Raw genomic sequence first — 23042 nt, 5'->3', positions numbered from 1 at the left:
AAAAAAAAAAAAAAGATCACATATTAGTGTTCGGAATTATACTGGTTTCACAATAAAGGAAACACAAAAATATGCTTGATTCATTTAACTGGAATGCTCAATGATGTGTGTAAGAACCCGGAACCTAGGAAATCCACTGGTGCCCTAAATGTCCAAAAAGGTAATCCTTTGGGGGAACCACAAAGATCTGTAGAAACATTCAAAGAGATGTAATTATGTGCAGGCACCTTCAATACAAATAGTCTCATTATAAGATATTGTTTCATCAATTCTAGTGCTTCAAGAAACAATTTAGACCCTCCTTTCGAATTTGTGGAAGTAGCTAAATTAGTATAAGGTTGCGAGTGGAAAGATTAAAAGGGTTAGGCGAAGGGTAGACTATAGGGGACCCGAGAGCCACATACAATAAAGAGGAAGGAGGAAAGAGGTGGATCTAAAAGGTGGGATCAAGCAGGAGTGTTGCTAGGTCTGGAGAATATGTGGAGCTATGCTAAGCTTGGGACTGTCAGGATTGGGGGCTAGCTAGCCTTTTTAGCTTCTATCCGGAGCTACAACCAAAAGACCCGGGGCTATATCCCCCTCAGCCCCCACCCTAGCAACGCCTCGGATTCAGCATGAATTTGATGCAACTTGTAGCTCTACAGAGGTTTTGGACTGCAACTCCCAAGATTCCTCCACTTTCACCAAGTTGGCTACAGCTGATGGGATTTGTAGTCCAAAACATCTGGAGAGCCAAATGTTGCAGACCCCGGACATAGATCGACCAGCAGTGGTGCCCAGCTTCAGGATTTCGTGTTGAATCCTGGCAAACAAATTCAAAACCATGGATTTGATCCACAGATAGATTATTTGATTGGCAAGGGGAATGTAACATCAATAAGCCAAAGGCCAACCAGACCCTAGAGATTTAACCAGCAAACAATTGGACCCTGCAAACATGAACTAAAACAAATGAAAGCACTTGAGCAGGTGCATTCGCCAAAAAAGAGCAATAAATCAAATACGCCTATAAGTTATCATTTTATAAGTTGGTCGATACTTTCAGTTTAAATATACAATAGAGGTAATTTCATTTCTTCAGCTTTCACTAGGTCCTAACACATTTATTTTTAACGAGAGGCACAGGTAACTTGCTCTATCTCCACAGACCAACCACCTGGGCAACATATTTTGTGCCAACACCTCGGTTTATTTTAACATACTATTGTTTCTTCTAGAGTTACAGAGCTCTCAGTTTACCATGGCTATTAGTGAGAAAGTCATTTATCCCCCTTGGATTCCAGTACATGTCGTTTTTCTTTTCTCCTTTAGTATTTAGGAAAACTACAAGCCCCAGAATTCCAAACAAAAACAGGTCCGGTTAGCCTTCGCATGCAGGGCCACGGGAAATTTGAAAGCTTGATATTTAGACTCCTAGCATCACACCAAGACAATTACACATCGGCAAAAGCTATTGCAATGCCCTACATGTCGGCACAGGTTGCCTTAATCGAAACTAACTACAAGTATTACAGAACAATGCATTAAGAGTGGCACTCAACATTCCAAAAGCCAACCACATTACTCCCACTAGACAAATGGCTCATTGGCTTCCAGCGAAGAGCAGAATCGCCCTTGAAACCCCATCTTTAACCCACAGTCCCAAAATACCTAAACTGGAAGTTCACGAAGATCCAATCTAACAGACCTACCACAGCCCCCCAGGTCAACCAATTAATGGTACCTAGATACAAACCAGAAAAAAACGGGGCAAGAGCTTTCCACTCCTAGCCTCCAAACCTTGGAATGTCCTACCATCAGACGCCGAACTGAGACAACTTACTGGGCCTTCTGATAAAATAAATAAAAACAGCTATTTTCACAAGAATAATAAAGACCGTAGCATCAGAAAAGTGACATATGCAAGAAACTCAGGGTACCCCTCTATTGTAATTATGGTATGCCTTGTAGCACAACTGTATCTCCTTTACTGTATTTGTACTTCTGTGCTGTATTATAACCTGCCTCCTTGTAACACTGCATGTACCTTTCTAACTAAAAATGAAACTACCTGCACCTCAGATGTAAGCTGTAAATCTTATCACTTTATGCACGTTGTTAACTGAAAAAAGAAACTACATGCAGCTCAATTGTAACCTGTAAATCAGCGCCCAGATGCCCTTGAGCGCTACATAAATAATATTAAATTAAAAAAATTAAGCACTCAAAATACACATTAAAACATACATTGAACTTTGATCCACTTAGATTAAAACTACTAGGTAATTGTATCAACACTGCATAGACAAAAATATGGTCAACATCGTCAACAGTGCCCACCTCCAAAGTAGAAGCAACACCAAAGATACTCGCGCACCACGAAAGGAATAAAATCACTGGCAATTGTCAAAAAAGAAAAAAAACGAATGATCAGCACCTGGTTTGAAGATTACTCCTTGAGCTGCACTTGAGCGTCAGCTCAACACCTTTTAATTGTACATGTGTCAAATTTATCACAGAGACAGGTAGGTACAAGCCAAGTAATGCTCATTTATCCCAACAAAAATATTCAAGGGTATAGTTGCGTTTATTTTAAAGTGCCTACTCGAGTTTCAGCTGGAAATGGCACAAAGGTTTTGATGGCCCAGCCTTCTGCAGGGCACAGAGAAAGCTCATTGCAGATTAAACAAATTCAAAGCCTAAACATCTGTCAAAATAATAATTTCATAATTATATCATAGTCCCCAAGTAATAATATAAAATGAAGAAGAAATGTTAACAAACCTACTGGAAAGAGTAAACTCCAAACATTCTTCTGGTTCCAACATAGACCAGTTCTTTGTTGTACGGTATCTATCCAACACTGGTTAGCCGACGCCGCACACTGGGAGGAACGCAAAGTAGGACAACAAAATGGTCCTAAATGGGTACAAATTCAAAAATGGACACCTCGTTGCTACAAGTCTAACCTAGATGTAGGCAAAAAGCTCTGTGTGGGACTAACCTCCAACATTCACATAATTGAGAGGGGAAGAGGCCACTCAAACTGCTGCGCTTGGCTTCAGTCTGTAACAAACGAAAACAGACTAGTTCAAAGCACGAGCCGTAACCCAAGGTCGTGGCCAAAAACGCATACAGCAAGCAGAGGAAACTACAGTCTTACCTTGCAAAGTATTCAGAGTTCTAGGTTTGCCTCACAAGAGGAAGAAGCAGAGGTCCATGTAGTATGGATCTTACTTGCAGAACACCCCCTTGAACACACGTGAATCACCCGACTACGTCAAGAACATGTCAATAAGACACAGATGGCTAACAGCCATCTTGTAACAAGAATAAATACTTGAAAGTGCTGTACACACTTCAGTCTATATAGAATAAGCGCTAATCTGCTAAAGTTCGTGTTGAAAATAAAGGGAACCGTAATAGTATCATTCAGATACGAGGCACTAGTGGAAATGGGAAACCAGGCCACAAGAGTGAGAACCATGATTCTTCCGTAAATGCAGGAACCGCACACAAGTACTGACCATTGGACACCTAGAAGGACACAAAGACACACAGAAGCACACCTAGCCAGGCGCAAACAGGGATGTCAATTCGGGTTCACCAGGGGTCTCAACTGCAACCCTTGGCAACTCTTGTGTGACCCCTGGCTCTGCGACCCATGGAGGTTCAAATCCCTCAAGAATCGGGTCACAGCACTCCCCAAAACTGCTCGATGTTTAGTAATAATTATTGCTTAAAGATATATTCAAATCTACAAATAGAAAACCTGATGTTGGAACCAATATTGCCTTGGCCTATGTTGTACTATTGGGTCTAATCCGATCAGGGGAGTTGCTAGGTCTGGAAAAGACCCGGGGCTAAGCTGATGTTGGAACTGTTGGGACTGGGGGCTAGCTAGTCTTGGCTGTAGCTCCTGAGATTCTATCCGGGGCTACAACCAAAAGATCAGGGGATATAGCCCCCTTAGCCCCCCCCCCCTAGCAACGCCCCTGAATCCGATTATATCATGATCCCATCCATGGCACATGAAAGCAGCACTCCTGTGAAAACCTGATTGGTATCTAAAAAGTAATTCTCGTCTGCTTCAGTACGTATTCAGTATTTTAACATTCATGTACTTTTTTTTACTCCCATAAACCACTTTCAGTAATGTCACTAGGGTTAAAGATGAACTGATGTCATCCGGGTCAAAGGTAAAGTGGCATCACTTCCTGTGATGTCATTGTTCTGTGATGTCACTTCCGCTACCACTGGCATTTTGGTGAATCCACGTCTCTGGGCAAACAATGAGCCGTTTGAACTGAATTATAAAGATATGTTGCTTTCTATATGGTGAATGCTTTAAACTATAAATTAACTTGGTAACAGAGCCTGGGGTAGAGCGAAGAAATTCTAGTTAGATGACTGGAATACATTTACGCTCCATTGAAACTATGAATCTAGGAATTCATCCAATTATGTGCTGGTGGGGGGGGATGGAAGGAGGGCTTTATGGGCTTAAAAGCTCAAAGCAATAACACAGGGATATGGGAGAGACATGCAAGGAATGCGCCGCGAGATTGCAGCTCGCACTCCCAACACCTGGCACCGTTCCTCGATTACTCATTACGGGAATATGCAGCGCCGATAGTTACTGTGGGTGCAATGTTTTCCCAATTCAACACAGTAACTGCGACCGCCCCCGCGCTCCCTGAATTAAGAAGGCATTAGGGCACCACACCCGAGCCCTCAAACCTTTTCCAAATGGGCGTTTTCCACTGGGGCATGACTTCAGGGCTCCAGAAACCAGAGGGGCTCCTTTGCACAATGAATTGTGCAGTCACAGTTTCTTCTAATTCAGTCAGAACATCAATTAAACCAACCATTAAGATTCTTTAGTGCAGCTGCGCAGTTGTGTCATGAACAGGCTTTAACAGTTAAAAAGGCAGATTATATAAAGTGTGCTTGGTTGATAAAAGGTCAATTCTGTTTGACTAGTTAGTAGCATCAAAGCTATATATAAAGTTGCATATCATGAACCAACGTACCGCGGAACCGATTAGGCTTTTCATCACTTTCGAGTAAAAAAAATAGACCGCCACCAAAAAAAAAAGAAAAAAAATAAGTAACCATCGAGTTAAAAATATAGACTGTTAAAATACTAGCATGGTGAAAGTGCCATTAAAGAGTAAAAGGGCCGTTAAGGGGTAAAAAGTATGCTATAGATGACGTGTTCAACAAAAAAAGATTAAAGTTGCCCAGCTTTCGAAAGCTGACATTTTATATTTCTTTTGAATAATAGAAAGAAGATACTTTCCCACCGTTTGTGTGTTCAACTCCAAATACCAGGAGACTATGATACAATTTAATTACAATTCCAGTCAGAGAGGAGAAAATGCTCAAAGACTGAACACACCTAGGTCAACATTTAGAAGCGGAGGTCAGTTTAAATTGAAATGCGAGTTTAGTTTATTGGATTTATTTGGCAACTAGTTCCGGGTTGTAGAGGGTCACAAGTAGGGCGGCCATTTTCCAAACTTCTGCTTTTGAATCAGAGACGACTCTGTTTACTTTGTGCATCAGTAACATGTGAGACAGTTCTTCCTTATGCAGTTTTATATGCTTCAAATATAGGACTGCTAAAAAAAACAACCTCACAAATTAATTTTTAAATATTCAAAACGGATACAAATGTTCCTGTTTCTTTCACCAGACCGTCTCTAAAAAGGACCTCGCCGGCATCTCCCTGAGCCCGTGAATCTGCTAGAATGGGGGTCTGCAGCCTCTGGCTCGCCAGATGTTTTTGACAAGTCCCACCAGTCCTGTCTAGTATAGTCAATGGTGATGGGAGTCGTAGTCCAACGAGTCTGTAGACCCCACAGGTTGTAGACCTCTGTCTGTACTAGACCAACCAGTTTATGGCTCACCTTCATCAGAATTTCTTTGTTCCACTCCTGATTAATAGAAGTGTTGAAGTAACCAATGAGGCCCAAGGCCCTCTGCCAGAACCCAATATTATCTTCGGGTATAAAAGGTTCCCCTCGGTCCAGGGGTTCCTGTGTGACCTTGGCCTCTTTGGACCGATTCATACACCTCAAGACGGGACCCACAGTATTGAAAATGTGATCCTGATGGATTTCCCAGGCCCTGTCCGCACCCTTGGAGATATCCTTGCCGTATCTGAAAAATAAAATGGCCATTTTGGGATCAACAGATCTATGTAAGTGGTCAGAAGTTGCGTGCCTAACATGGTAGGTCTAGGGAATTCGGCTTTCCTTTTCCTTCTGGACATTTGATCTAATACTATGTGCAGGAAATGCTGTGAAAACCTTTCAACTTGCACCATGTTGCACCATTCATTAGAATGAGGGTATGTGTGCCCAAAAGGTTAAACTTGGGCGGCCCAATGTGATCGAAAACCTCTGACGTACAAGGGGCCACCTCTGATTTTTCAATGAAGTCCACTCCAGGGCTGAATTGTGGTACTGAGCCACCAGTAAAAAGGGGGGTCGCACCCATCCCCATCAGACAATGAGTCTAGAGACCCAAATAACTCTCTTACACAGATACTCTCCACCCCCAGTGAACCAAACTCATCCACCAACGGTGCTCCTGAAAAAAGCCAATGCCCTGATGTCAATGTGCTGAAAGGCGGATATTGTCAGACATGTGACTGGCATCCACATCGCGCCACATTACAATATAAAGAGAGAACCCGTCATGCATCCTACTCGCACCCTCTCCCTCACGAGGATCATTAGCCAAGCCCCGCCTCAGGGCAGCAGCTTCCGACTCCCCCAACACTCCCTGCCATAAAAGTAGGCCTAGCGTCTTTTTAAAAAAAAAAATAAAAAAAAAATTATATTAGTTTACAGAACAAACCAAGGTAGACAAATCAAACATCAACAAAGCAAGGTCACATTGCAAATAGCGTCTTTAATGGCTGTCTCCAGATTCTTATTAACAGTGACATTCCTGGGAAACAATGCTATGAATAAAAGCAGCTTAATCTGCTGATCCCGCACTCTTTCCATACGTCACCAAGGATGCCTTGACCCCCCCCTTTTTTAATCTTTGCTCCCATTCATTCACTCTCTGCTACTGTGTCTGCAGCCAGCTCACATTGAAATGCATTATAGCACATCAAAGACAAACGAGCTGGAGGTTTGTCTCCCTGTTGGAAAAAAGCGGAGCACAGAGTGCAGTGTGTAGGGGCTCAGTTGTGGGCTTTACATTCCCCGGGATTCTGAATTCTGGGAGGCAATTGTTGCCAGTTTCCGCATCTAGGGGAATTTTCGTCCCAATTCTAGCACTGGCTTCCCCCATTTAATGCCGATTGTTTATAAACTTTAACCTTCCACCCTGTCTTTCAGATCAGGCAAAGTGCCTTGAGTCCATACAAATGGCAGCTGTGAAGGGCATGCATCTCAGTTATACCACATTGTACTTTTAGTGGGGTGGGCAAGGGTCAAGGAGCTTAAAGAATCTAGCCCAATAATGTCTTTATATACTTTCAAAGGTCTGGAGAGGCCTGCTTCACAATGACCTAGGTCCATACACCGTCCACTCCCCACCCCTACCTGAGGCTGGGTGATTTGCTCCCCACCGTTTCCTTCCCTGGTTACTTGTCGATCCATTGCTGCCAATTGCCCTCCCTCCCCTGTTATAGCCCCACTCCCTTGTTCCTCTGCCTTGTTCTCCCCCCTAGGATTGTAAAGAGCACCGTTGCTTCCCGAAGCTGGATCCACGCTATATAAATACCCTACAAATATAAATCATTTAAAATTTCGGACATGTGCTGCCGCTGTACACACCTACTGGAAGTGCCACCGTCAATATCCCACCATCAAAACATGGTAAAAAGGGGTCAACGAGAAGAGGGGGATTAGAGAAAGCAGGCACACTTAACAGCATGGCATCTCAGAGCACGGATGTAATTTCACCAAAATGCCAGGGGTAGCGGAAGCGACAACACACGACCCTTGGCCTCTGATAACATCACATGAAGTGATGTCATTTGACCCCCCCCCCAAAAGACATCACGGGAAGCGATGACACACGACCTCCAAATGTGTCTAACACCCTTGTTTCCACCCAGACCATTGAAACACACACTATCACATTCCTACTCATTCAGCCACCAGTCACTCACTCATACACAATCTCTTACATCCACTCTCACTGTATTCTACACACAGGCACACACCCACCCAGAACATTCAAACACACACACAGTATCACATTTCTTCTCATTCAGCCACCAGTCACTCACTCATACACCATCTCTTACATCCACTCTCACTGTATTCTCCACACAGGCACACACCCACCCAGAACATTCAAACACACACACAGTATCACATTTCTTCTCATTCAGCCACCAGTCACTCACTCATACACCATCTCTTACATCCACTCTCACTGTATTCTCCACACAGGCACGCACACACCCACACGAGCACATTTCTTCTCATTCAGCCACCAGTCACTCACTCATACACCATCTCTTACATCCACTCTCACTGTATTCTCCACACAGGCACGCACACACCCACACAGAACATTCAAACACACACTATCACATTCCTACTCATTCAGCCACCACTCACTTACCCATAGCACATACATACTTCTGACACGCAGTTCACACATGCATAATACACATCACTTTTTATTTATTTATTTATTTTTTTTAAAGCCTACTTACCTGTTTTTCCAGCTTTGGTCCGTCACTCTAGCCCAGGCCCTGCTCCTCCGTACTGCTCACAAATAGGAACCTGGAAGCTTGGAGAGCTTCCCAGTTCCTCTATATGAGCTGCAAGGAAGCCCGAGGAGAAGGGGTTGGAGCTGAACGTGGCATGTGCCACATGTCCTGGTCAGCGCACCCTACTGACCTGGTGTGGTGGGGCCCCCACTACTCAGTGCCCACGAACTTCCTATAAACTTGTACAGGGGTAAGAAGGGCGACCTTTGCCCCCCCGACGTTCCCCAAATGACCCTGTCTTAGAGGTGAAATACATGTTGGCTGCCATGTATAGGGGTAACAAACAGAATGATAGATTTCATATACATTTGTTAAATTGGTGCAGCGCTCCCACTCGTCATCTAATAGACGACGAGTGGGAGGCGCTGCACCAAGTAAACGGCAAAAGCTGCACTTGCAACCCCACGCCCCCTTCCACCAAGGACACCAAGCCGCAGACAATCCAGCGTCTATTGAACCTTTTGCTGTGCCATGCCATGTACTCCCACTTATCCAAATATGCCATGAGAAAGGACCAGACCCATCACCCTCTGTATCGATCCGGGGAAGAGCGAGTTTGCCAAAGATCCTAAACACCGAGCGTGGGTGGTTCACTCATTTCTTCTCTTTCATGCGAATCCCCAGTAATGGGAGGAATCCAAGCCACACCTCCATTCCCTGCCACCGCCAAGATCCCTTGGCATGCAGACCAATCAGAAAACCTTTCACTTTCTTTGAAATTAGGACTGCAACGATGTACTGCTGTGCTTTTATGGAAAATCATAGCTCACGACAGGTCCCCGTTACCATGCAGGCGCCAAGCGCACACAGCATCTTCTGCTGGGTTAGGGCAGAAGGAGCGCCCCGTATTTACAAAGGGGCACCTTTTGCTGCTGCTGCCGCCTCGGGCACTTGGCCACTGCATCTGCTTCCAATATGGTGTATTTTTGGGCCTGAGTAATGCCACTTGGAAAGAGCCGTGGAAGCACATTCTATGACCTCAGCCTTCCTTCCTTGCTCCATGAGCCCAAACATTCGGGCTATAAAAAAGGCCTGGGTTGCTAGGCGTCCACCAACACTTCCTCTTCTTAAAGAATGGCTTTAGCCATTCCGTGGGCTAGTTTGTGTGTTGGTGTCACAAGGTTACCTCAATCCGAGTGGTGAAAGTTACTCAATTCACCGAAAGACTGAGCAGGTTCCTTTTTTTGCTGTTAGGATAGGGTACAATTTCCCAACTTTAGCTGTGCTCTGAAACCTTTGTCTTTCCAGATGATTTGGACTTCGACTCCCATGATCCCTCACCATTTGCTAAGCTTGCTAGCACGGATGGGAGTTGTAGTCCACAATATCAGGAGAGCCAAAGGTTGCAGAATAGTTTTGGCTAGAGGGATTTAATGACAGGCTAAAGAAAAGGTTTGGGCTAGGTGTGTTGTGATGGAAAATGGAACATGTTGTGACTGAGCACACAGTAGCCTAAGTAAGTGTTTTACATTAATGAGCAAATAAAAAACTAGAGCAGTTGTGCTCGCTTTAAAGAACTGAAGGGTGCCATTAACAAGTTACAGAAGCCATGGATGAGATTTCGGTTGTCCCCAGAACTCACATTTGCAAATCCTAAATTCTTCCTTAAAAGCCAAATGCTTAAACTCTCTGCTTGTGATTCAAAGGTCTCAAACCCCTCTGCCCCCAAGCCCATGAGAGCAGAGGTGGGACAATTCCCTGCATCACCTCCCCCGAAGAACACTAGTGTAGCACAGCAGACAATGGCAGTTATATTATTTATGAATTAAGAGATCTCTTCCATTTAAAATTCCATAAAACTAGCGAGGCCATGGTTGTGCAATAAAACTATACACAGATTTTAACACCAATGTGTCTTCTTTTTAAGATTTTATGATGGCACATGTTATTGAGGTTTAATGAGAGTTTCATTAGTGAGGATGACCACTTGCATTTTTAGCATTGGAAACATGTTCATCTAATTGATGTTATTAATGTTTTTTGAGAAATTGATTATACTTTATCTTTGAAATGTGTGCACAGCGCTCTGATACAACTTGTTAGTCTGTATGTAAAAACTATACATACATACATACATTTTGGGGAAAGCTTTTATCTGCTTATGTAAGATTTTGAAGAAACACTTTTTTTAGTTTCCTTATCGTACCTTCTGCGGCAGCGGGCCAGAAATCACAAGCAGGCCCATCATTTGCTCCAAGCCAACCAGAAGGCTACGGTCCAGTAATGCCGCCTTGGTAACAGTGCCACGCTTCAATCAGAAAAACCACAGAGGATGGACCATCTCTTCTCTCTCAATTAAGCTCTGGAACTCTTTCCCCATTCATCTGCAAAGAGGAAAAGCACTTTGCAGTCACAAAATCCCTGAAAGCATGGTTACTCAAATGACAAACTGGCGGGACTCCCGTAAAGATGGACCAACCGCAAGCAACAGACTTCCCGTTCTATGAGAGATTGACCCAACGGAACGTTGTCGCCAACAGGCCGCACAGCTGCGCGCAAAGCATCTGCCAATGAATCACACTCATTCGGCTCAGTTTCCTCCTGCTCCCTATAATGGAACGGGAACAACAAGACCTCTTCCTCCTGAAGAGACAGAGTCCACATTTTTCAAGCCACTTGAACAATAACTTTGAAACAAAATGTTACTTCCTGCTAGCCCAATTTCACACCCTGAACTCACAGACAGACTCATGTCTCGTACCACCTTACACTACTCACACAATGAACCCAAGCGCTTGGCATTATGGAACACCAGTTCTATGAGAAACCCCCCGACCCCAAGTCAGCAGCTAATATGGTCATGGAGTATTGACCTCTAATGTATTGATCTAGGGGACCCCCCCCCCTCCAGAAGAAACACACATTAGGATTCGGGTACTTTTGGCCTTCATACATCAATTTCCCCAGTTTTCTCATCTTCCTTCCCTGCTATCCCACCCACCACTCCTTTCTTGCAGGGCCATGCGCAATGAGGCCACCAAAATGGCAGAGGTGTGCTGTGAACGACCACTTGTCGTTGCATTGCTTATCCTTTTATTTAACCACTTCCTGGGCGGTGCCTAGGATCAAAAGCTGGACGTGATCTCCTCCAGTACAGTAATGACTCACGGGAGGATAGCTGCGGGTCAACGTGCTCGTCCTGGAAGCAAGAATACGCGGAGCAACACAGGTTCGATCCCCGGGTCCGCGCTTATAAACCTCTGGGTATTAAGCGCGTTCTAAATAACCCATTACAATTACAAAAAGGTTTTGCTGTTTTGCTTCCTGCAATATCAGCATGGAGTTCAAAGATGTGTGACGTCACACATAATAGGCTTTCAGAGGAATCGCAGCAGCGAAGGTAGTTTCAGAGGAGTCGGTTGCCCTTGCACTAAAGCGACTTTGGACCCTTGTCCCCATCCCCCTTTAGCTGACATTTTAGGTAATACCCATACGCGATGTAAAAGTAAAAAAAATAAAAAAAATGGGCATCCATGTGCAGGTGGCCATGTTTTAACCCAGAAACCGAAAGTAGACACCTGGAAGGTCAAAGCAACCTGCCTAATTCTGAGCCACCCACACAGCAGCGATTGGTAGAAAGGTGAGGCACTTTCACGTGCAAATAAGGTGCCCACCACAGAGCAATCAGAGGAACTACAACTTCCAATGGAATCGCTTCCGCCTCCACGGATACCCCTCAGCCGCTCTGCATGCACACCACGTGACAGAATCGCCCAGGACACACTTTACCCACAGGGTGGGGCATGTATCAGCACTGGTACTCAAACACACGAGCCAGATGCGCCCACAGAAGCAACAGCAGTCACTCATGCAGATTTAGGTCAGTGGCTCTGTGGGAAAATGTGGTATGGGGTGGGTTCCAGGGACGTCATTTATGGGTCGTTAGCGGTCGCAAGTGCGACCTCTGAGGTCTCCCTTGCGACCTGGGGGAACAAAAATGCAAGCTCCTGGGCTGTGGGTTGTGGCCAGCACCATGACCAGGAGAGCCACAAGTCGAACACTTTCAGCACTGACCCTAAATTCCAAATAATGTGTCGTTTCTGGAATTCTATACAATAATTGTTAGCCTCATTAAAGGTTTATTCACACTTCAGGGGGGAGAGTCACTGATCTAGCCTGTTCTTAACGCCTCAACTCAGACTTTTATCCTTATGAGGTCGATAAATGAGAACCAACACAGGTTGGGTGATATTGTATGTATATTTGTTCTATATAAAGCGCTTAAGCGTAAGTCCTATATAATAACACATCATTATCATTTGGTCATGGACGTCTGCTTGCATTCATAGTAATTTGGTAATATGGGCCTATACACACTGATCTTAACGATACATATGGCAATCCATTCTTGTATGAAATGTACATCACATTATAGTGATATCGTAACCATATTTTTCGTAGTGTACAATGCTATGTGATGCCACTTCCTGTTTTGTCAACGGGTGAAAGGTTGTGTTCCATCGCTTCCCACGTCGAGGTGGGGACAAATGACATCACTTCCTGTGATGTCATCAGGGGTCAAGGGTCGTGTGATGCCACTTCTGCTACCCCTGGCATTTTGGTGAAATGACGTCCCTGGTGGGTTCAGGCTTCTGGGAGCAATGCCAAGAACCGATGGAGGTTAACCAGGACACAGAAACAAAGTCACACTTCACAAAAGTCACACTGCACAAAGGTGCCTAACCAGATCCCAACGAGAAACCACAGAATGCACACAGACCACGGCTCAAATGCCCCAGCTTTTTACTGTTTGCAAGTAAAAGGAAATGTACACATTATAGAATGCCCTAGTTTATTTTGATTTGGTTTATCTGAAACACCACAAGCCTTGTCGCAAAGGCTGGGAACAGGACAAAAGTGCAACTGGTGTTACACACAAAGCAACAGAACAAACAAGCAACTGGTACTCAACCTTCATGAAATCTCCTCGACCATGCGAGTGGGCGAGTACATTTTGTGTGCCCTGTGTCATGAATAGTTTTTTTTATTTAGCATGTATGTTGTACCACTCATGACATGCAGTGCTTTGGTGACAGCCAGGGGCGTTGCTAGGGGGGGGGGCTAAGGGGGCTATAGCTCTGATCTTTTGGTTGTAGCCCCGGATAGAATCTCAGGAGCTACAGCCAAAAGACTAGCTAGCCCCCAGTCCCAACAGATCCGACATCAGCTTAGCCCCAGGTCTTTTCCAGACCTAGCAACTCCCCTGGTGACAGCCTTATATATCTGGAAAATACAGAGTTTGTGAATTTGAATTCAAGGTCAGGTATGCCGGAGGAATTATCCTTATTTAAAAAAAAGGGGTACCTCAATTCCAGGTCTTCAAGACCAGGGTTAATTGCAAATAAAAACGAGTTCCGTACAATGTTGACCCAATGCTAACAACACGACAACCGTCATGAAAATAACTACTTGCCAAGTATGCCCCCATGCCCCCAATTTGCGCCCGAAGCTGCATCAACAACTTGATAGCTGAACAAAGTTAGGCTTTGAGGAGGAACATGCCCCGTTCAACACTAAGTGTCATTGTTCCACTCACCTAAGCAATCTTCTACAAACCATGGAAAAAGATGGCATGATTGAGGCAGTAGAAGCCGCAGAATGGGCGAGTCCTATAGTATCAGATGGTAAAGGGTTACGGCTAAACAAAGACTTGCGCAGTTTGAACATCAGCATCACACATGTGGGCTTGTCCGTGGGCCACTGAACATTTTTGCACTCGCATCTGGGGCAGATGTTTCAGCCTCTGAATAGACTACAAGCACCTGGTACACATCCTCGCTCCAAAAGGAGCCAAGAAAGCCCTTTCCTGCTGGTCTGCGGTCACTGCAAAACTCCAGGAGTTTTCATTCGGCATTGAACATGTTGCAGGATTCAAGAACATGGCTCGGGCACATGCAAGCAGACTGTCCGTCATGTATCCTTTTCCCCACCAACGATCCCACCAGTGGCATAACACAAAATGTGCCCCCCCCTCCCCCACGTGAGCCATGCTGAGGACCCCCCCACCCCTCAACTCGGCAACAAATCACGGGTCGTGCCACACTCTAGGCGGGCTTAGATTATCACGCTTGCACGATAAGCACGAACATGCTGCTGAAGGGGTGTGCCGCACACTGTACTAGGAGAAAGATATAAATGGGCCTCATTACGGGTCTGGCGGTAACCCTGTTGGTGATACCGATGGGTTGCCACCAGACCCCAAAAAAAATGACCACCGCCTGACTTCCCAGTAACACCGGGGTATTACAACCCCGGTATCCGGGAAGTCAGGTGCCGGTAATTCTGTAAATCCCCATTTCCATAGAGTCACATAGGACTCTATGGGAATGGGGAACACAGAAGCTCCGTTACGGTCTGCTTACCGTGGCCGATGTGGTCAGACCTGCCAGGCACAGCATCTCCAGCAGGCAGACACTAGTGTGCTGGTCTCGAAACAACAGTGCTGGTAGGCTTACTGGCACCGTTGTTACCAGACCGGCACACTTGTAATTAGGCCCAATATGTGTTTTAATGCAATATACAGCACACTTGCTGAGAAAAACTGGCTAAAAAGCAGAAGTGTTTGCAATTGTTCTGTAGGGTAACACCAATGCAATACAGCAAGTCACCAACAATGCACAGGAACATAAATGCTTTGCTATTAAAAATGCCATGCCACATTGAAAACATGTCCCACTGGCTGCACAATGTAGACCAGTGTAGACATGTAATAACATTACAGTAAAGCATGCCAGGCCACATTTAGAGATGCCTAGACTGGTTGCACCAAAATGCCAGTCGAAGCAATAACACTCATCAAGAAGAGAGCACACATTCAAGCCCGGGTCTCAGCGGCCTCTAACACCACGGGCAAAATCTTTAAAATCTGCAAGGAACTGATCAATCCTGTTGTGGTCTCTCTCTTCTGTTCCCTCCCAGGCCCTCTGTATGGCTCTGGCCAAAACTCAGGACATCCTGTCCTCCATCTCCTCTTCCTCTCCCTCTCTCGGCCTCTCTTTGGCCATCTCTACCTTTCCTCCTCCTTTCCCCCCCTTTCTCTCCGACAAAACCTGATGAGGTTTCTAGACAAGTCCGATCGATGAGTGTCATCCAAACAGGTGCTCCCCTGCTCCTCCAGAATGATCAAGGGCCATATTGACACCCTTGCTCCAGCCTTGGCCGATTTCTGTAATCCCTCTTTCGCCACTGGAACGTTGCCCTCCCACTTAAGCACTCCCGTGTGCACCCACTCCTCAAGAAGCCATCTGCTGATCCTACCTGCCCGGCAAACTATCGCAAACTATTGCCTAATATCTATCAGCCCTTTCCTGGGCAAACTCTTGGAAAAGCTCACCCTCTCCCAGCTTACTCTCCACACTGAATTTGTTGGTTGTCTCCCTGACCATCAGTCTGGCTTAAGAGCTGCCAGAGGCACAAAACTGCTCTCCTGAACACATTAAGATCTGCTCTCTAACCTGGATTCCAGCATTCCTTCTGTCCTAATCCTCCTTGATCTTTCCTCTACTTTGACATAGTCAACCACGCCATCCTGATCAATAGACTACATGAGAACCCGGGCATCACGGATCAGGCCCTGGAGTGGCTGACCTCCTTCCTCTTGGACTGCTCTTCCCAGTTCCAACTTGGTCCCTTTTGCTCCACCACCTCTCTCTCTACCTGTGGCGTTCCCCATGGCTCTATCCTCTCACCCTGGTTTTTCAACCTCTACTTGGCCCCTTTGGCCCACCTGATCTCTACCTTCTCCTCTAACTTTCAGTGTTATACGGATGACACTTAGCTTTCCTTCAGGCTCCTCTCCTCCCTTGCTCATTCCTGACTGTCTATCCGTGATTCATGATTGGTGTGCCTCCAACAATCTCTGCCTTAATGCCAGTAAGACCTAGCTCCTTCTCACTGGGACCCCCGCCCGTGCTTTACCTCTCTCACTCTGTCCACCCACCTTGGGCCCTATTCCTTTGCCTTCCTGCAAGGCAAACAACCTTGGTGTCATCTTCTCCACTCTTTCTCTCCTCACATCTTGGACGTCGCCTAGGAGTCCCACTACCAGCGGCTTCTCCTCAAAGGAACTCTTCCCTTTCTCACTTTCCCCCAGAAGCTCACTGTCTCCAGAGCCCCGTTTCTCTCTAGGCTGGACTACTGCAACAACCTCTTTCTCAATCTGCCTTCCTCTACTCTTCGCCCTCCTCAACTAATCCAGAACAGGACTGCAAGACTTATCGTTAGCCTCAAGCCTAGGGATCGTAACTCTCCAGCCCTGAAATCTCTCCACTGGCTCCCAGTGGCTGCAAGGATCAAGTTCAAGAATCTTTGCATTGTCCACAAGGTGTTCTGGGGTCACTACATCCAACACTCTCTTCCAAAATACCTTCCTTCTCGAGCCCTTTCCCCAGCTACCTCCAACTCTCTACGGGTTAGACGCTTCTCCAGGCAGAGTGGAGGGTAGATCTCTCATCTGCAGGTGCCTCCCTGGTTGACTGGTTGCTTGGCTACCCTCGGAGTATCACCGAGTCCAGGCTCTTTCTTGATCAGTCAGCCTTGCACTGCCTCTGGGCCTACCACACACTTAGGGGCTGTAACTGTAACCCTACAGTCCCTTGTTCTCCTTGCACTACCCAGAGCCGCGTGCACTTACTCAGAGCATTACTGCCCTGTTTTCCCCCTCCTCTTCCTTGCACTTCTCCCCTCCCTTTCCCCTTGCATTTCTCGTTCTCGCACTTGCTAGATCTGAATGACACAAGGCTTAGTAAGATTGTTTGTCTTGTCCTCCTATCTTCCCTCCTTGTCTTTTCGGCCCTAAAAACACTTGTGTACGGTGTCTTATAAATTTATATCATATATCTTTTTATCACAGATGCCCAGAAAAATATACAATGCCGCAGTAAGAAACGGCTAGACTGGCAGTACCCAAATGCCAGTCTAGCCAGGTAATTAAACTTAGGACTGCTTTATCAGAAATGTGCAGTAAAAAAAAAAAAAGTCAAACTAAACTGAGGAATGACTACACTGACTGCACCAAAATGACTCTAGCCACTAATACCACATAGCATGCCTGCTTAGCCTGGACATGGACAACCATTATGATTGATCGCACAATCCCGCCCCCCACACATCCCCTCTCCCTCTCATTCCCTACCCCCCCCAAACTCCAAAATACCTTCACGTCCCTCTTCCTTGTCCCAGAGCTTACGTATGAGGCTCCTTGCCTCATAGGTGAGTACTGGGATGAGGAACAGTGGGACTAGGAGTAATGAAGATTAAAAGGTAGCGGAGTCAGGCATTACCTCCATGCACCTCTACCTCATTCGAGTACTTGTGTATGAGGCACAGTGCCTCATACACAAGTACAGGGACGAGGAAGAATAGGGCTAGGGGTAATGGCAATTACCAATAAGTAATCAAGGCATTAAACACAAGTAGTGGCGTAACACCATTAAGTTGACTGGTCTTCAGCACTCCCCCCTAACCTCCCCGTGAAATGTTGGGCCATGTTGACTCAACCTGGCTGACATTCAGAGCAGTTGCCTGACAGAACAGGACGCAGATGTAAAATGGCACCTGGGTTTCGCTGTTAACAAAGGCCCAGCAATTACCAACGTAAAACATTTCACTGTTAGGACCTGCATTCAAATACCAGATTTTTTTAGGCAATTTAAATCATGATGTGGGTTTAGTACTTGGATGCCAGGCGAGTGATTGGGAGGGTAGAGAGGGAACAGGAGACCTCTCATTCTCACAGCAGTCCATAAGTGGGTGCTTTGAGACTTAAAGGAGAGAGAGTTAACTGCTTGTAACATTGAAGTTGCACTAGAACAGTCTCATTAAAATGCGTAAAGAAGTTAGATGTCCCCACACAAATAAGTTTGCTCCTCCCCCACCGCCTGTGAAGTTAGGGCCTCTCCCAACATTTGAAGGATCAGCACCCTCGAAATGTAGGTTTTGTTGCACCCCGAACACAGGCGCACACACACCATTCACCATATACACACATGCACACCCAGGCATCCATACATTTAAGTGTGCACTCTTTCACCATACAGGCACACTCAGGCAGCCATCCTAAGTGTGCACGCTTTCACTGTACACGCACACCCAGCCACTCTGCATTTCTGTGCACCCTTTCACCATACACTCACAAAGGCAGCCACCTACACATTTAAGTGTACATCCTTTCAAAATACACTCACACACATCATGGGGTTAAGGGGAGCCCTTACTTCAAAAATAAATTGTTTCTTTTTTAAGTCACTCCGACTTCATAAACACATTATTTCCATTAAGGACCAAACCATAACGGAAATAATTTCTTTATGAAGGCAGCGTGACTTCAAAAAGAAACTATTTCTTTTTGAAGTCAAAGGGCTCACCCCACCCCATGACAGGGAGGCCTTCAGCCTGGGGTCTTCCATGTCATGGGTGGGGGCAGCCCTCAGACTTCAAAAAGAAAGTTTCTTTATGTCGACACTCAGCCTTCTTAAAAAAAAAAAACTGTTACATAAAGTATTTCTTTATGAATGCAGAGTGAATTCAAAAAGAAATATAAAAATAAAAAGAAATTGAACAAATATTTTTTGTTCAATTTTTTTTTTCTCAAAGTGGGGCCCCCTCCCAGGACATGTGCTAGCGGGTCACCCCGCACCACAGGGGCTGCAGGTGCCCCCGTTACGCCAGTGGATCCCACGAACTTCAACAGTGAAGAATGTGTGGTAGCATGCATGAACGATGCCACTGAAGTCACATTAGAAGTGAATTCAGAAGTTCTGAGGTCACGGGTACTTTAATCAGATAAGATTCTAAAAGTGGTCATTAGTCATGGACCATTGCAGGATGGTCAGCAAAACGGCCACTACAACTTCCTATGCAACCTTATTGGAAACTGGAAGCAGAACATTCTGTAGAACCAAACCTTCGGCCTAATTATAGGTCAGCTGGTCCGGTATTAAAGTGCTGGTATTCACGAATAATGGCACTTTACTGGACAGGCTGACTACAGGTCGGCCGGTGGGGCACCTGTGTTACCTCCAGCTAATAGCTGGAGGTAAGGCAGGCGCCCTACTGGCAAGATATGCCAGCATTACTGGCACCTGTATCGGTAATGAAGGCAAATCACCTCATGTAGTCCTATGGGACTACATGAATGGGGATTAACACCGTCACTCTGGCACTTGTAAACCAGCAGTAATGCCGCCGGACCGAGTGCTGAAAATGATACTTCCATTTACCCTTACCTGGCGGATCTACCGCCAGGACATCGGCAACCTTATAATGAGGCCCCTCTTTTTACAGCATAATGTGTTCACATCACTGGGACCTACAACCATGTTTTACGTTTGAGCTCACTGTACTTTCCACAGAAGTGAAATATCCATTTGCACGTCAGTCTGGTCCCACCCACCTGGGCAGTCGAGCACTGAAATGCTAGGCAATTCTTCTCGGAACAAAAGTACCAACAGCAACCCCAGTCATGTGTTTCGGCCTAGTTGGGCCTCATCAATGAGGTGAAGCTGTGCCTAAGTACAGTGAGCAAAAGGTGCTCATCCAAATTACCCTGGGTAACTTAGGTTGAACCCCCAAGTTCATAAAAAGGTCTAGGAGCACCTCTAACATGGACAAACACGGCCAAATAACCTGTTCTACGTAACCAAGGGTAATCCAGAAGTGGACCCCTTGCTCACTGTGTCTTAGAGCGGCTCAGTTTCACCTCACTGATGAGGCCCGACAAGGCTGAAACACGTGTCTGGGGTTGCTGTCGGTACTCTTGTTCAGAGGAGAATTGCCTAGCGTTTCGGTGCTGGGCTGCCCTTGTGGGTGCGACAAATACTGATATGCAAATGGGTACTTCTCCTCTGTGAAGGGTGCAGTGAGCTAAAACGTGACTGTAGATGCTCCTGAAAAAGACTGTGGGGGACATACTGGTGGGCAGCAATAGTCCGAGAAGTAGAGATCTATGCAGGAAACACTGGAATGTGCTACGAAAGTAGTAAGAGATTAAAGATGCAGTAGAGTGTAGAGTGGACGGGTCAGGCCTGGGAAATGTCAGGAGACAAGATAATCAGACCTAGGAAAGCACCAATGCATATTTCTGTTTCAAAGGGAGTAATCCCTGACCACATGTTGAAATGGCTAGAAGTGCACTTTTTGCATGAAATAGTTGTGACATCTACTCTCAACGTATTCAGAGACACCTTTCGACGCGAAGAATATCCAAACACGTGCTTTATGGGATGGGATACAATGAACTTCCAGAGCTATGCCCTCTTGTCTCAAAAAGATATGGGATAAAGTACTGCATGTCATTCTTCCACCATCCAAAAGAAAATGTGCAGGTAGAAAGAAATAACAGATTTCTCACAGACTGCATCTACAGAGCGATGGCACAAGACGTCAGTGAAATTGTGCAGGAGGTAGAAGCCACTGCGAGGACACTCTACTACAAACGCATGTGAACTTGCAAGAGGACATGCTCACAACACCTAAAGGAATCCTTCACGGACCACAAGAAATCCCAGAGCACTAGTCCAAAAGTTGAAGAGCTTAAAAACCAAAGTGCAAAAAGTGCAAAAGCACTGCGAAAATTGTTTTAACAAAGAAAATGATACCACTGCCGAAGAAAGGGACAGCGTGAAAGTTGAATTACCTGCAAAAACTACAGGCACGGCCTCAAAGTTCAGTGCACCACGGAAAGTAGCAAACATGCCCCAGAACAGAGTTGACTTGGGAAAAGGCAGTAAAAGGAGCATAAGTTGTGTGCAACTGTACAGGAAAGGCAGAGACAGCAAACAGCAATAAGGACGACGACGCCGAAGTAATACCAGGAGAGCCTTATGTCACAAACAGTCAATGCTCGAAAAGCTACCAGCGATGAACTCATCAAGGAAACCAAAAGCTTCACACACCAGTGAAAAGCAAGCACGTCATCACTAAACAGCAAGAGCACATTACAGGTTCCACACAGCAGGAAAACACAAGCACCATAAAAGACAGACCTGTCAGCAACATCATTCAAGGACAACACATATATCTCCACCATGCTTACAAGACTATGGACTTTATGAACACATCTTTTTTCCAACAAAAGGAGATGTAGCGTCCATGGTCTTTTTGTAATATATAAAGAGAAGAGAGACAAATATGAAGCAAATTTTAACAAGAAAAAACGTAGTTTGTCCCCTCAAAATACAAAAATCTCAAATATACAAGAAAATATGTATATTTTATTGAAAAAACACATCAAATGTTGTTATAAAACCAGGGTTATATTCTTTGAACAACCCTAAAACCAGGTCTATACACAAATAACATTTACGTGAACCATATAGTTACAAACATAAAACATAAGACATTAACCTAGTATTACACAACCAACATAAACAAACATAAAAAAACAAAAAAGAATTGATTTGTTGTGTATTTAAACATGACACGACGAATAATTTTTATATCTCTCAGACTATTCTCATTTCTATTACACGTCATATGTACTTTTTCTTTTAAAACAAATGTTACCTCACTCTCCCTTTAACCAAAAATCTATACCCCTTCATACCCTTCCCTTCTCCTTACACCACTCTGTTGCTCTTCTTTCTCATCTCTCCCCCCCTTTCTCTCATTTTGTCTCCCCTCTTTCTCAGTAAGTAGTGTTAACTTTTTTTCACTATCTGTGCATCTGCCTGGCACCCACATAACTAATGTATTCCAAGGGTTTGCTGACATGAAAACCTAACCAGGATCAAAATCAAGATTACTTATGCATGCTTGCAAGACATCATTGTAGCATCACTAATCACATCATACATGACTTCACTGGTATGATTCCTTACATTTTAAAATATAACAACTCTGCGTTGTTACACACCAGTTACGTACATATGTCATACTTCCACAGTACCATGTAGTCTGCCCTGGTTCCTAGAAATGTAACATGCGGCATACAATTGTAAGTACAACCAGATATTATTACAAAGAAGCATATTATATAAGCAGGTTTGTACTTTTGAAATAAATCTATTATAATTGAATAAAAATAATTATTTTCAAAAGAAATGACTAAGAATATTAGCAATAAAATTACTATGTCTATAATTAAATGTTTACTTTCTAATCTTCTGTTTTTCTTTAAATTTCATAACGCAGTAAAAGTAACTGATTTGTTTGCGTGTTAACCAAACTTCAAATTCTTACATCATATATCATCACAATGCACACGGGCATATACTTTCTTTTGTATGTGATTATTCTTTTTTAAACTTGCCATTTGGAAAATGTGCTCATGTAATGTTATTACGGTAAAACGAATTCAAGTATGAATATTGACTAT

General features: G+C 44.8%; 1 protein-coding gene across 2 annotated transcripts in view; it reads right to left on the bottom strand.

Moving 5' to 3' along the window:
* Positions 1-23042, bottom strand: part of CGNL1 (cingulin like 1) — a 432222-nt gene that overhangs the window by 325023 nt on the left and 84157 nt on the right. Inside the window, exon 2 of one of the 2 annotated variants that reach the window (XM_069624908.1) lies at positions 10875-11052. The exons of the other annotated variant lie outside the window; for it this stretch is intronic. The gene's annotated coding sequence lies outside the window, so the exon portion shown is untranslated. The remainder of the gene's footprint in view (positions 1-10874; positions 11053-23042) is intronic. 2 annotated transcript variants of the gene reach the window in all.

Source organism: Ambystoma mexicanum, chromosome 11 (assembly GCF_040938575.1).
Source record: "Ambystoma mexicanum isolate Mex_15411 chromosome 11, UKY_AmexF1_1, whole genome shotgun sequence".
Lineage (NCBI taxonomy): Eukaryota > Metazoa > Chordata > Amphibia > Caudata > Ambystomatidae > Ambystoma > Ambystoma mexicanum.
Note: the sequence above shows the minus strand (reverse complement) of the source record. Positions and strands in the feature narration are given on the sequence as shown.